Source organism: Rhincodon typus, chromosome 19 (assembly GCF_021869965.1).
Source record: "Rhincodon typus isolate 14 chromosome 19, sRhiTyp1.1, whole genome shotgun sequence".
Lineage (NCBI taxonomy): Eukaryota > Metazoa > Chordata > Chondrichthyes > Orectolobiformes > Rhincodontidae > Rhincodon > Rhincodon typus.
Window position 1 is genome coordinate 10,838,952 of NC_063350.1, and position 10,915 is coordinate 10,849,866.

Sequence of the window (10,915 nt, forward strand, 5' to 3'; positions counted from 1 at the left end):
ACAGATTCACAACCCTTTGGGTGAAGAAGTTCCTCCTGACCTCAGTCCTACATCTGCTTCCCTTTATTTTGAGGCGATGCCCTCTAGTCCTAGTTTCACCTGCTAGCGGAAACAACCTCCCTGCCTCCACTTTATCTATTCCCTTCATAATCTTATATGTTTCTATAAGATCTCCCCTCATTCTTCTGAATTCCAATGAGTATAATCCCAGTCTACTCAGTCTCTCCTCATAATCCAACCCTCTCAACTCTGGAATCAACTGAGTGAATCTCCTCTGCACCCCCTCCAGTGCTAGTATATCTCTTCTCAAGTAAGGAGACCAAAACTGCACACAGTACTCCAGCTGTGGCCTCACCAGGACCCTACACAGCTGCAGCATAGCCTCCCTGTTTTTAAACTCCATCCCTCTAGCAATGACAGACAAAATTTCATTTGCCCTTTTAATTACGTGCTGCACCTGCAATCCTATTTTTAGCAATTCATGCACAAGGACACCCAAGTCCCCCTGCACAGCAGCGTGCTGCAATTTTTTACCATTTAAAACATAGTCCATTTTGCTGTTATTCCTACCAAAATGGATGACCTCACACTTATCAACATTGTACTCCATCTGCCAGACCTTTGCCCACTCACTTAGACTTTCTATATCCCTCTGCAGACTTTCAGTGTCTTCTGCACACTTTGCTCTACCACTCACCTTAGTGTCAAGTGCAAATTTTGACACACCACACTTAGTCCCCAACTCCAAGTCATCTATGTAAATTGTAAACAATTGCAGTCCCAACACTGATCCCTGAGGTACACCACTAGCCACTGACCGCCAACCAGAAAAACACCCATTTACCCTTACTGTTTGCTTTCTACTGGTCAACCAATCCTCTATCCATGCTAATACATTACATGTAATACCGTGCAACTTTATCTTATGTAGCAGCCTTTGGTGTGGCACCTTGTCAAATGCCTTCTGGAAATCCAGATACAGCACATCCACAGGTTCCCCATTGTCCACCATGCAAGTAATGTCCTCAAAGAATTCCACCAAATTTGTTAAACATGACCTATCCTTCATGAACCCATGCTGGGTGTTCCCAATGGGACAATTTATATCCAGATGTCTTGCTATTTCTTCCTTAATGATAGATTCAAGCATTTTCCCCACTACCGAAGTTAAGCTAACTGGCCTATAGTTACCTGCTTTTTGTCTACTTCCTTTTTTAAACAGTGGCGTCACATTGGCTGTTTTCCAATCTGCGGGAACCACCCCAGAGTCCAGTGAATTTTGGTTAATAATTACTAGTGCATTTGCTATTTCCCCCATCACCTCTTTTAGTATCCTGGGATGCATTTCATCAGGGCCAGGAGACTTGTTTACCTTTAGCCCCTTTAGCTTGCCAACACTGCCTCCTTAGTGATAATGATAGTTTCCAGGTCCTCACCTGCTATAACCTTCTTGCCATTAGTTTTCGGCATGTTATTTGTGTCTTCCACTGTGAAGACTGACACAAAATAACTGTTTAATGTCTCGGCTATTTCCTCATTCCCTGTTATTAAATTAGCCTTCTCATCCTCTAAGGGACTAATGTTTACTTTTGCCACTCTTTTATGATTTACATATTTATAGAAACTTTTGCTGCCTGTTTTTATATTCTGAGCTAGTTTACTCTCATAATCTATCTTACTTTTCTTTATAACTATTTTTGTGGCTTTCTGTTGGCCTTTAAAGGTTTCCCAGTCTACTCGTTTCCCACTACTCTTAGCTTTTTTGTATGTGTTTTTTTTCAATCTGATACTTTCCTTTATTTCCTTAGACATCCATGGCTGGCTCTCTCTTTTCCTACAGTTCTTCCTTATCACTGGAATATACTTCTGCTGAGCACTGTGAAAAATCGTTTTGAAAGTCCTCCACTGTTCCTCAATTGACCCACCATAAAGTTTTTGCTCCCATTCTACCTTAGCTAACTCCTTCCTCATTCCTTCCTAGTCTCCTTTGTCTAAGCACAGGACATAGGTACTGGATTTAACCTGCTCACGCTCCATCTGTATTTTAAATTCGACCATACTGTGATCGCTCCTTCAATAGGATCCCTAACTGTGAGATCATTAATTATTCCTGTCTCATTACACAGGACTAGATCTAGGATAGCTTGCTCCCTCGTAGGTTCCATTACATATTGTTCAAGGAAATTATCGCGGATGCGTTCTATGAATCCCTCCTCAAGGCTGCCATGACCGACATGGTTTGACCAATCGATATGTAGATTAAAATCCCCCATGATAATTGCTGTACCATTTTTACATGCATTAGCTATTTCTATGTTTATTGCCCGCCCCACCACGATGTCATTATTTGGTGGCCTATAGACCACACCTATCAGTGACTTCTTCTCCCTGCTATTCCTAATTTCCACCCAAATGGATTCAACGTTTTGTTCAGTAGAACCTACATCATCTCTCACTACCTCCCTGATATCATCCTTAAAAATCAGAGCACCACCTCCTTTACCTTCCTGTCCGTCCTTCCGTACAGTTTGATACCTCTGGATATTTAACCCCCAGTCATGACCATCCTGTAATCATGTCTCTGTAATGGCCACTAAATCATACCCATTTGCTATGATTTGCACCATCAACTCATCCACCTTGTTTCGAATGCTCCGAGCATTCAGATAAAGTGCCCTAATGCCAATTTTTGCACCTTCTTTTTGGGTCCTATTACCTCTATTACTAACAGCTCTTGAGTTCTCCTTCCCTTTAATTTCTACCTTCTTCAAGAAAGGTTGTATGGACCAGCCCCGCGAGCACAGTTTAATCTTGGTGGTGGGAACTCTTTCAGAAAGGATAATTGTGGACATAATTAAAAGTTATTTGGACAAATATAGATTAATTAGGGAAAGCCAGTACAGACTTGTTAAAAGTTAAATGGTATTTAACTAAATTGATTGAGATTTTTGTGTTGATGTAGGCAGCGTGGTTAATGTGGTGCATATGGACTTCCAGAGGGCATTTGACAAGTAACAGGCTTCTCAGCAAAGTCAAAATCCATGGAATAGAAAGGACCACGACAGTGGCAGCACAAAATGGGTATGAAAATGACCCAAGTGATGTGAAACTGAGTGAATGGTTGCTTTTCAGACTGCACAACATTGATCCCCTGGATCATTACCAGGACCACTTCTTCACTTGATCTTTACTAAAGACTCTGAATTGGGTGTGCAGGGTGCAATTTCAGAATTTGCTAATTACACTAAACTTGGCAGTATTGTGAACTGTGAGGAAGACAGACCTTAAGAGGGCATAGACAGGTGGATGGAATGGCTGTACACATGTCAGATGAAATTTAACACAAAGTTTGAAGTAATACATTTTGGTAAGAAGAATGTGGAAAGACAATTTAAAGTAAAGAATACAATTTTCAAAGGGATGTAAGAACAAAGAAGCCTGGCAACATATGTATAGAAAAGATGGTGAAGAGTCAAAAACCAGAAGGTAGCTGGCCAAAGAAGCAGAAGCAACATAAGGGTATAAGTAGTTACATACTGAAATGCACTGCCTGAGAGCATGGTGGTGGTTTATTCAATTGTGGTTTTCAAGAAAGTTATTGGAAAATTATCTGAATAGAAACAAAGTATTGCAGGGCTACAGAGAAAAGGCAAAGGTATGGGACCAGGATTGTTGCTGTTGCAGAGGGCCCGTCTGGATATGAGAAGCTGTGACCTCCTTCTATGCTTGAACCTTATACCACTGGGAATTCTTCTAATATCTCAGCCAACATTTCTCTCAAAAGCAAAAGCAAATCAATTCATCTGATTAATATTGTGGCATCTTGCCACACAGAGATTTAGTGGTGCAGTGTGTAATCATAGAGTCACAGAGTTGTACAGCAAGGAAACAGACCCTTCAGTCGAACTAGTCCATATTAATCAGATATCCTAAATTAATCTAGTCCTATTTTCCAGCATTTGGTCCATATCCCTCTAAACCCTTCCTATTCATGTACCCATTCAGATGCCTTTTAAATATTGTAATTTTACCAGGCTCCACCATTTCCTCTGGCAGTTCATTCCATACATGTACCACCCTCTGTGTGAAAAAGTTGCTCCTTAAATCCCAAATAAATCTTTCCCCTCTCAACTTAAACCTATGCCCTCTAGTTTTGGAATTCTCTCCCCTGGGGGGAAAAAACCTTTTCTACTCCCCCTGTCCATGCTGTTCATGATTTTATAAACCTCTATAAGGTCACCCCTCAGTCTCCAATGCTCCAGTGAGAATGGCCCCAGTCTATTCAATCTCTCGCTATAGCTCAAATCTTCCAACCCTGCCAACATTCTTGTAAATCTTTTCTGAACCCTTTCAAGTTTAACATCTTTCCTACAGCAGGGAGACCAGAATTGAATGCAGTATTCCAAAGTGGCCTAACTAATGTCCTGTACAACACAACTCCTATACTTAATGCACTATGTCCCTGCCTCTAAGCCTGATGCTCTGGGTTCAGGCTGCACTCCAGCACCCATAATGCCACCAACTTGGCTCTAGTTGCACTCTCCTGGGGAACCTTTGCCCAAAGTATGCAAAGTGCGTTATTGATTAGCAAGCACCAAAGATGCAAGGGACTCCTGCACTGCTGCCTGGTGCTCTTAGACTACCCTGCAGTCACCCACTCCTTGTACATTTTTAACCTGCAGTGTAACCAACTCCCTAAACATGCGATCCATCTTCTGCCTTGCAGACAACCTGAAGTTGAAAATGTGCAGCCAGTGATACTTTGTGAAGATTGGCACAATTGGTGCAAATTGCAGGATGTGCACTCCACTTGGCCAAATTGACCTGCTGTCCAGCAAATTTAAAATCTATTGATCCAAACTAGAATAGTAGAAAACCTTACTACTGCTCTCAAATCGGCTTCCTCCCTTCTACAGAAGTAACTGCCATCTAGAGAAGACACCTCCCCTTGTGCTGTTTTCAGTGTTTCAGTCCACTGCCTTCTCTGAGTGATGCTGACTGCTGTCATAGGCTCCTCCAAGCCATTGGAGCCTTTATCATCACTATCCATAGCTCAAGACTACAGCACACATTTAAAAATGTATGTTGCCACAGCAAATGAACAATGTAGGAGCAAATTACTGCAGATGCTGGAATCTGTACTGAGAACAAAAAATTCTGGAAATCCCAGTGGGTCAGACAGCATCCATGTAGAGACAGCAAGCTAAAGTTTCGAATCTAGATGACTCTTCATCAGAATTGCTACACCCCACCATCAGTTATATACATTGACTATTCGAGAGATTAACAAATAGATATGATTTAAATTCAATCTACCTCTAAAAATAGTTTTAGACTTGTGTAATTTCCCTAGGATGGGGATTTCAAGACTAGAGGGCACGTTTTTAAGGTGAGAGGAGAGAGATTTTAAAAAGACATGAGGGGCAAATTTTTTACACAGAGTGGTTCGCGTGTGGAATGAACTTCCAGAAGAAGTGATAGATATGGGTACAATTACAATGTGTAAAAGACATTTGGAATAAGTACATGAATAGGAAAGATTTGGAGGGATACGGGCCAGGAGCAGAGCATGGACTGGTTGGACCGAAGGGTCTGTTTCCATGCTGTATGACTCTAAAACAGTCTCCAACATTGGCAGTGTTTTTAAACTTTAATTAACGTTGTCGCTGGTTCCTATTTAATGCACCCAACCAAGATATTTTCTTTCTCTCTCCTGTGATCATTTTGCACCATTCAGAATTTTCATAACCTGCTCCTCATTTTGTAGAGGAGTGGAAGTGTTTATATTGCCGTCCAGACGCAGTTCACTCACTTCCTGGGTTGGAGATGGGCGGGGTGAGCTTTGGATCTCTATTGCCACAGTGACTTAAGCTTTCATTCATTGCGGCCGGTTCCAGCCCAGACTTCTTGTTCCCTCCCCATTTTCCACTCATTCTCCCTCCTCCCAGTGACGCATCGGAGTGAGATCGGTTCAGTTCCCATGAGGAGAGGAAGCAACGAGCAGCGCAGACAGACAGACAGACAGACAACAACGTCGCCACTAACATTGCTATCTGGGACTTAGCATCTCTGTGCAGCCGGTGAGTATTGGATACATTTTGTATCAAGTTGGACAGAGTGGAATGTTGAGAAAAGGGATACATTGAATCGGACACATGTCCCCATTCATTCCCAAGCCCCCCATACACACACGCACACTCGACTCCCCGGTTGCAAGACTGAAATAGTTTTCGCTTAGTTTTTTCATTTAAACACGAACTAGGCCGAGAAAGCAAGCATGCCTCAGACCATGCATGGGGAGGCAGAGGAAGCAGAAGAAAAAGCAACGACTGCTTGATCTAAGATCACGCGGAAAGAAGTGCTTATTTCTCTCTGTGTTGTATTTTGTGTTGCTGGCGGGCGAGGGTTTTGTTGGGAGGGGTGGACAGGGGAATTGGGATGAGTGTTGGGTGATGAACTCCCCTCTCCTTCAGTTGCACTCGTCCGATTTCTTGTCGGAAATTAACAAGCGCTGGGGAGGTGAAGGGGAGAAGAATGGAAGCGGCGAGCCCCGAGCCCGCAGGTTTGCAGTACTGTGCTGCAATGTTGTGTATGCAGAGCTGATTTAGGCTTAGGGAGACAAATCTGTTCCTCTCTGTCCACCTTCTTTGTGACATTAGCCGGAGAGATTCTGTCAAGGACACTGACACCTAGCGTGCACAGTTGCATTCTCCTGTAGTATGCCTCCTTGAATCACGTAGTAATTGAGGCGAGATTGTAAATCTTACTTAACCCCCACCCCCAGCAAAAGTATTTAATAGTTCTGTATCAGAGTCCACCTTGCTCGATTTGACCTTGTGGAAGGGAAAACTGGTGAATCCTTCTGATCTCTTTTGAGTTGCTGGTGATAGTTAAAATAGTGTCTAGAGTTGTTGATCCTGTTTCTCGGCCATTTCTTCTCATAAAGAGCTGGTTGTTTTCCTCCAGACAGGACAGAGGTCCGGAAGACTAGACTGTTAAGCATTGGGGTCGATAAAGTCGCTTAATCAATTAAAGGCTCCAGAGATGTTAGGGCGACCTGAAAGATTTCAGTTGTTCTTGTCATGTGATGGTCATAGATTGTGTGACACTAGTGATCACTGAGTATATAACATATACCCGCTCCTTCCATTCCTTTGCTTCACTCGGGGCGGCGACGCATTAAGCTGTCTCCTCCCTGCGCTCTGCAGTTCCCTCCCTAAACTCTCACCTCACACCTTTTCCAATCAGTAGCTAAAGCTTAAACGGAAATTGCTGGAGAAAATCAGCAGATCTGGCGGCATCTGTGGTGAGAAAGCAAAGTTAGCATTTCAGGTCCAGTGACCTTTCTTCAGAACTCCAGGGCTCCGAAGAAGGGTCAGCTGGACTCAAAATGATAACTTTGCTTTCTTTCTACAGATGTTGCCAGACCTACTGGATTTCACCAGCAATTTCTATTTTGTTTCAGATCTTCAACATCTGCAATTCAATGTTTTGGTTAATTGTTGAAGCTTACTGCTTTGACTGCATTTTTAAACGTGTCCTAATATTGCCTTAAATGAGGGCAAAATGTTGGGAAACTTTCAGCACCTTATGTAGAACATCTCCTTAGGATGGCTGGTGTCAAATTGTGTTAGATTACTGTCCTGTGAAGCACTTCTATACAATTTACTACATGAAAGGTTCTTCATTTAGGAATTGGTGTGAAGTGACCACAGTTTTACTGCTTCTATATTCTCTTGTGAGCTTGGTGACTGTTGCTGAGGGTCTGGGGGTATGGTGTTAGAGTGGTCACTTAGCAGTGAACCTGAACGGTGAGTGTTGGTTGCTTGATTAACTAGACAGTATACCACACAGGAACCCGATCCTGTTGTGTGTCCACTCACATTTGGCTTTTTCAGTAAAGATCACTAGACAATGTTTCAGGAATGAATGCTGCTTGATAGTCCTGCCGCTCGCCAATAGGTACAACAATGCAGTCATTCTCTGAAATCTGCTAATATCACACAAATTGAAGATTAAACTTGGAGGCTCTAGATTTGTATTGGGGGGCAAATACGGTCTTAACACAATGCTTCTTGACTACAGTTGTGGTTTACTCATGCTTTGTATTCCATTTCAGTGTAATGGGTAGATGTGGACATGCCTGTTGATGTTTCAAGTGCAGAAAGAGACTACATTGTTATTGCTTGTGGGACTGAATTTTCCAAGAAGTGTATCCTACCTCCTCTTTAGATGTTAGTTTCAGATGTTTAGTTTCAAAGGTTTTGGCCAGTGTCTATAGGCCATCTTTCACTTCTGTATTTCCAGGCTAGTTGAGTCAGGAGGGGATCTACAATTGCTTTTCAAACCTGGTAGTTTGCCTGCTGACTAACTTGCATTGGATTCGCAGTCAAGTAATGCCTTGATTTTAAAATTCTCATCTTTGTTTGCAAATCTCTTTTGCTGTAATCTGCTCCCAAGTCTCAGCCTTCTGAGATATCTCAACTTCTTGAACTCCGGCCCCAAATATTTCTGTCTTAAATTTCTCTATCATTGGTGGCTGTGTCTCCAGTTACTTAGACTGTAAGCTCTGGAACTCCCTCCCTCTGACCTTGCTTTCTTTCTTAAGACATTAAAACTTTATTGAGGTGGTAGATTTTTTGGTAATTTGACGTAAAATGGCCTTATGTGGCTCAGTGTCACATGTTTTATATTTCCTGTGTGGAAAGTCTTAGAGCGTTGTATTGCATTAAAGGTGCTATGTAAATATAAGTTGTTATGATCATGAAGTCCTCACCTAACAAGGTGGGTGGGGGTGAACAATAATTACAAGCTCCGGTTTATTGTATTATGTGACAAGTCAGTGATAGAGGAATTTTAATCTGTTATAAAGGTGTAATTATATCAGTGTCTCTTAATTATACATGAATGCTTGTGTTGTTCTTCGCCTTAGTGCAGAAGCATTTTCAGCAGGGTCACTGGCTCATAATGTAGAAATTTCTGTTCCATTGGCAGTTTCAAAAATAGCACCGTTCGTCTAATAACACAATCCAAGTCACTGTTTTCTTTTTGGTTTGCTAGACTTTTGTTTAAGCAAAATGCAGTCTTGAGGCCAAATTCAATGAAAGTGATGCATTATAAATTCAATATTGATTCACGATCGTGCTTTGTACATTATTAAAATGGTTCTGCTTCTATGTCGTAGCTACTGAGTCGTTTCTAGTTCAGCTGCATGAGATTTGGCTACATCATGGTCATAATTTACAAGGTTCCTGGTAACAAATTGAAATGGTTTATGTATATATTTTTAAAACTTTTGTAAAAATTAATAAATATATCATAGATTGAACTTGCAAACTTTATGCTGATAGGCTACCTGACTTTAGCCAGTTGGAGAGATGTGCTATGGATTGGTTTGGGACATGTACACAGTGGATTTTAAATTCAGCAGTAGTAGAAAAACCCTGTGAAAAATATTGAAGTAGCAACTTCTATGGGCTGGAAATCAGCATTGCTTGTGACTGGGGAAAAAAGGCCAGTTGCCCTCCTGCCTTATCAGTCATGGCTCAATAGGTAGCAGTCTTGCCTTTTGGACATAAAGTTCCAGTCCTGCTCCAGAACTTAAGACGCAAAAAGGAAAACTTGTGCCCTAGTGCAGAACTGAGGAGGGCAGATTGGGCATTGGTTTAATGACTCATCCAAAAGACAGTTCTAATTCCAGCCACTTGCACTTCCTGCATTTTTATTGCTTTGCCCTTGCTGGCTGTGCCTTCAGATGGCTAAGCACCAGGGTCTGGGAGTTCCCTCTCTAAACACCTCTGCCTCTCTACTAATCTCCCTTCCTTTAAAGAGGGCATCGTTTGAAATAAGGGGTCTCCTATTTAAGACAGTGATGATGGTTTTACTTCTGAGAGCTGAGTGTCTTTGGAGAGAGTAGTGGAAGCAGGATCATTGAGTAATTTTAGAGCAGGGATAGACAGGAAGATAATGCTATTGGGCATTTGAGCGAGAATGTGCAGTTCTGACCGTATTGAAAGACAAGCAGACTAGGGAGGCAAAACAGCCTGTTCCTGTTCCTAATTTGTATGTTTGTACAGAAAATTGAACTCTTTGGCCAATCCTCTGGTCCCCTGTGCTAATATCTTCCCAATGTGGCTTTGATTTGAACTTGTTTGTTGTTCCTGTTTTACTACATTAGCAACCACAGTTAGTGGTAGATGTCTTGCAAATGGACAGGAGAGGGCAATATCTGTCAGGGTTCCCACTTCTGACCCACTCACAATGTCCCCTTCTTTTGAACATGAATTTTGGGCCTTAACAGAGTTGTTCTCAGTTAGGGAGGCTGTCAGGACTTGAGGTCCAGTGATGCAAAAATCACAACTGGTGAATAGATGGAGGAACAGAAAATACAAGGCCAGAAAATCTTTTTCTCTCCCAATACTGATTCTGGGCGCAGTGATAAGGTGGAAAGACTCAAGGAGCCCTCTATGTTAACTCAATGTGCTGCACTATTGGCTTCTCACAGAGGAGAAAATTGCATCAAGTTCCCAGCTGATAATTAAAATGGTCTGCCCGAACGCCCACCTGTACTTGGAAAAGAAATACAGTTCTGAGGCAGACTGGTAAGATTCCATGGTACTGGCTACAGCTGGGACGATCAGAAATGACACAATCCTCCGTGGCAACCATTCACCTTATAACCAGAGTGGTGGGGTTTGGGATTTAAACGTCAACATGTGTGGAAGCTGCAGTTCTTAATTCCTTGGCTTACTGTGATTCTGTTACCATAACCTATCTTTGTCACAACTTTTTGACTCTGTGTGATTTATCTTTCTCCCTGTGTCATTTATCTTTCTCCCTGTGTCATTTATCTTTCTCCCTGTGTCATTTGTCTCTCGCACTCTGTCTCTCGCACTCTGTCTCTCGCACTCTGTCT

The 10,915-nt window shown here is 42.2% G+C and overlaps 1 protein-coding gene across 1 annotated transcript in view; it reads left to right on the forward strand.

Annotated features, from left to right (window-relative positions):
- The first annotated feature begins 5,828 nt into the window (after nucleotides 1-5,828).
- The window catches only part of LOC109910941 (protein NDRG3), a 93,280-nt gene continuing 88,193 nt past the window's right edge, over nucleotides 5,829-10,915 (forward strand). The window contains exon 1 of the mRNA XM_048608534.1: nucleotides 5,829-6,080. The gene's annotated coding sequence lies outside the window, so the exon portion shown is untranslated. The remainder of the gene's footprint in view (nucleotides 6,081-10,915) is intronic.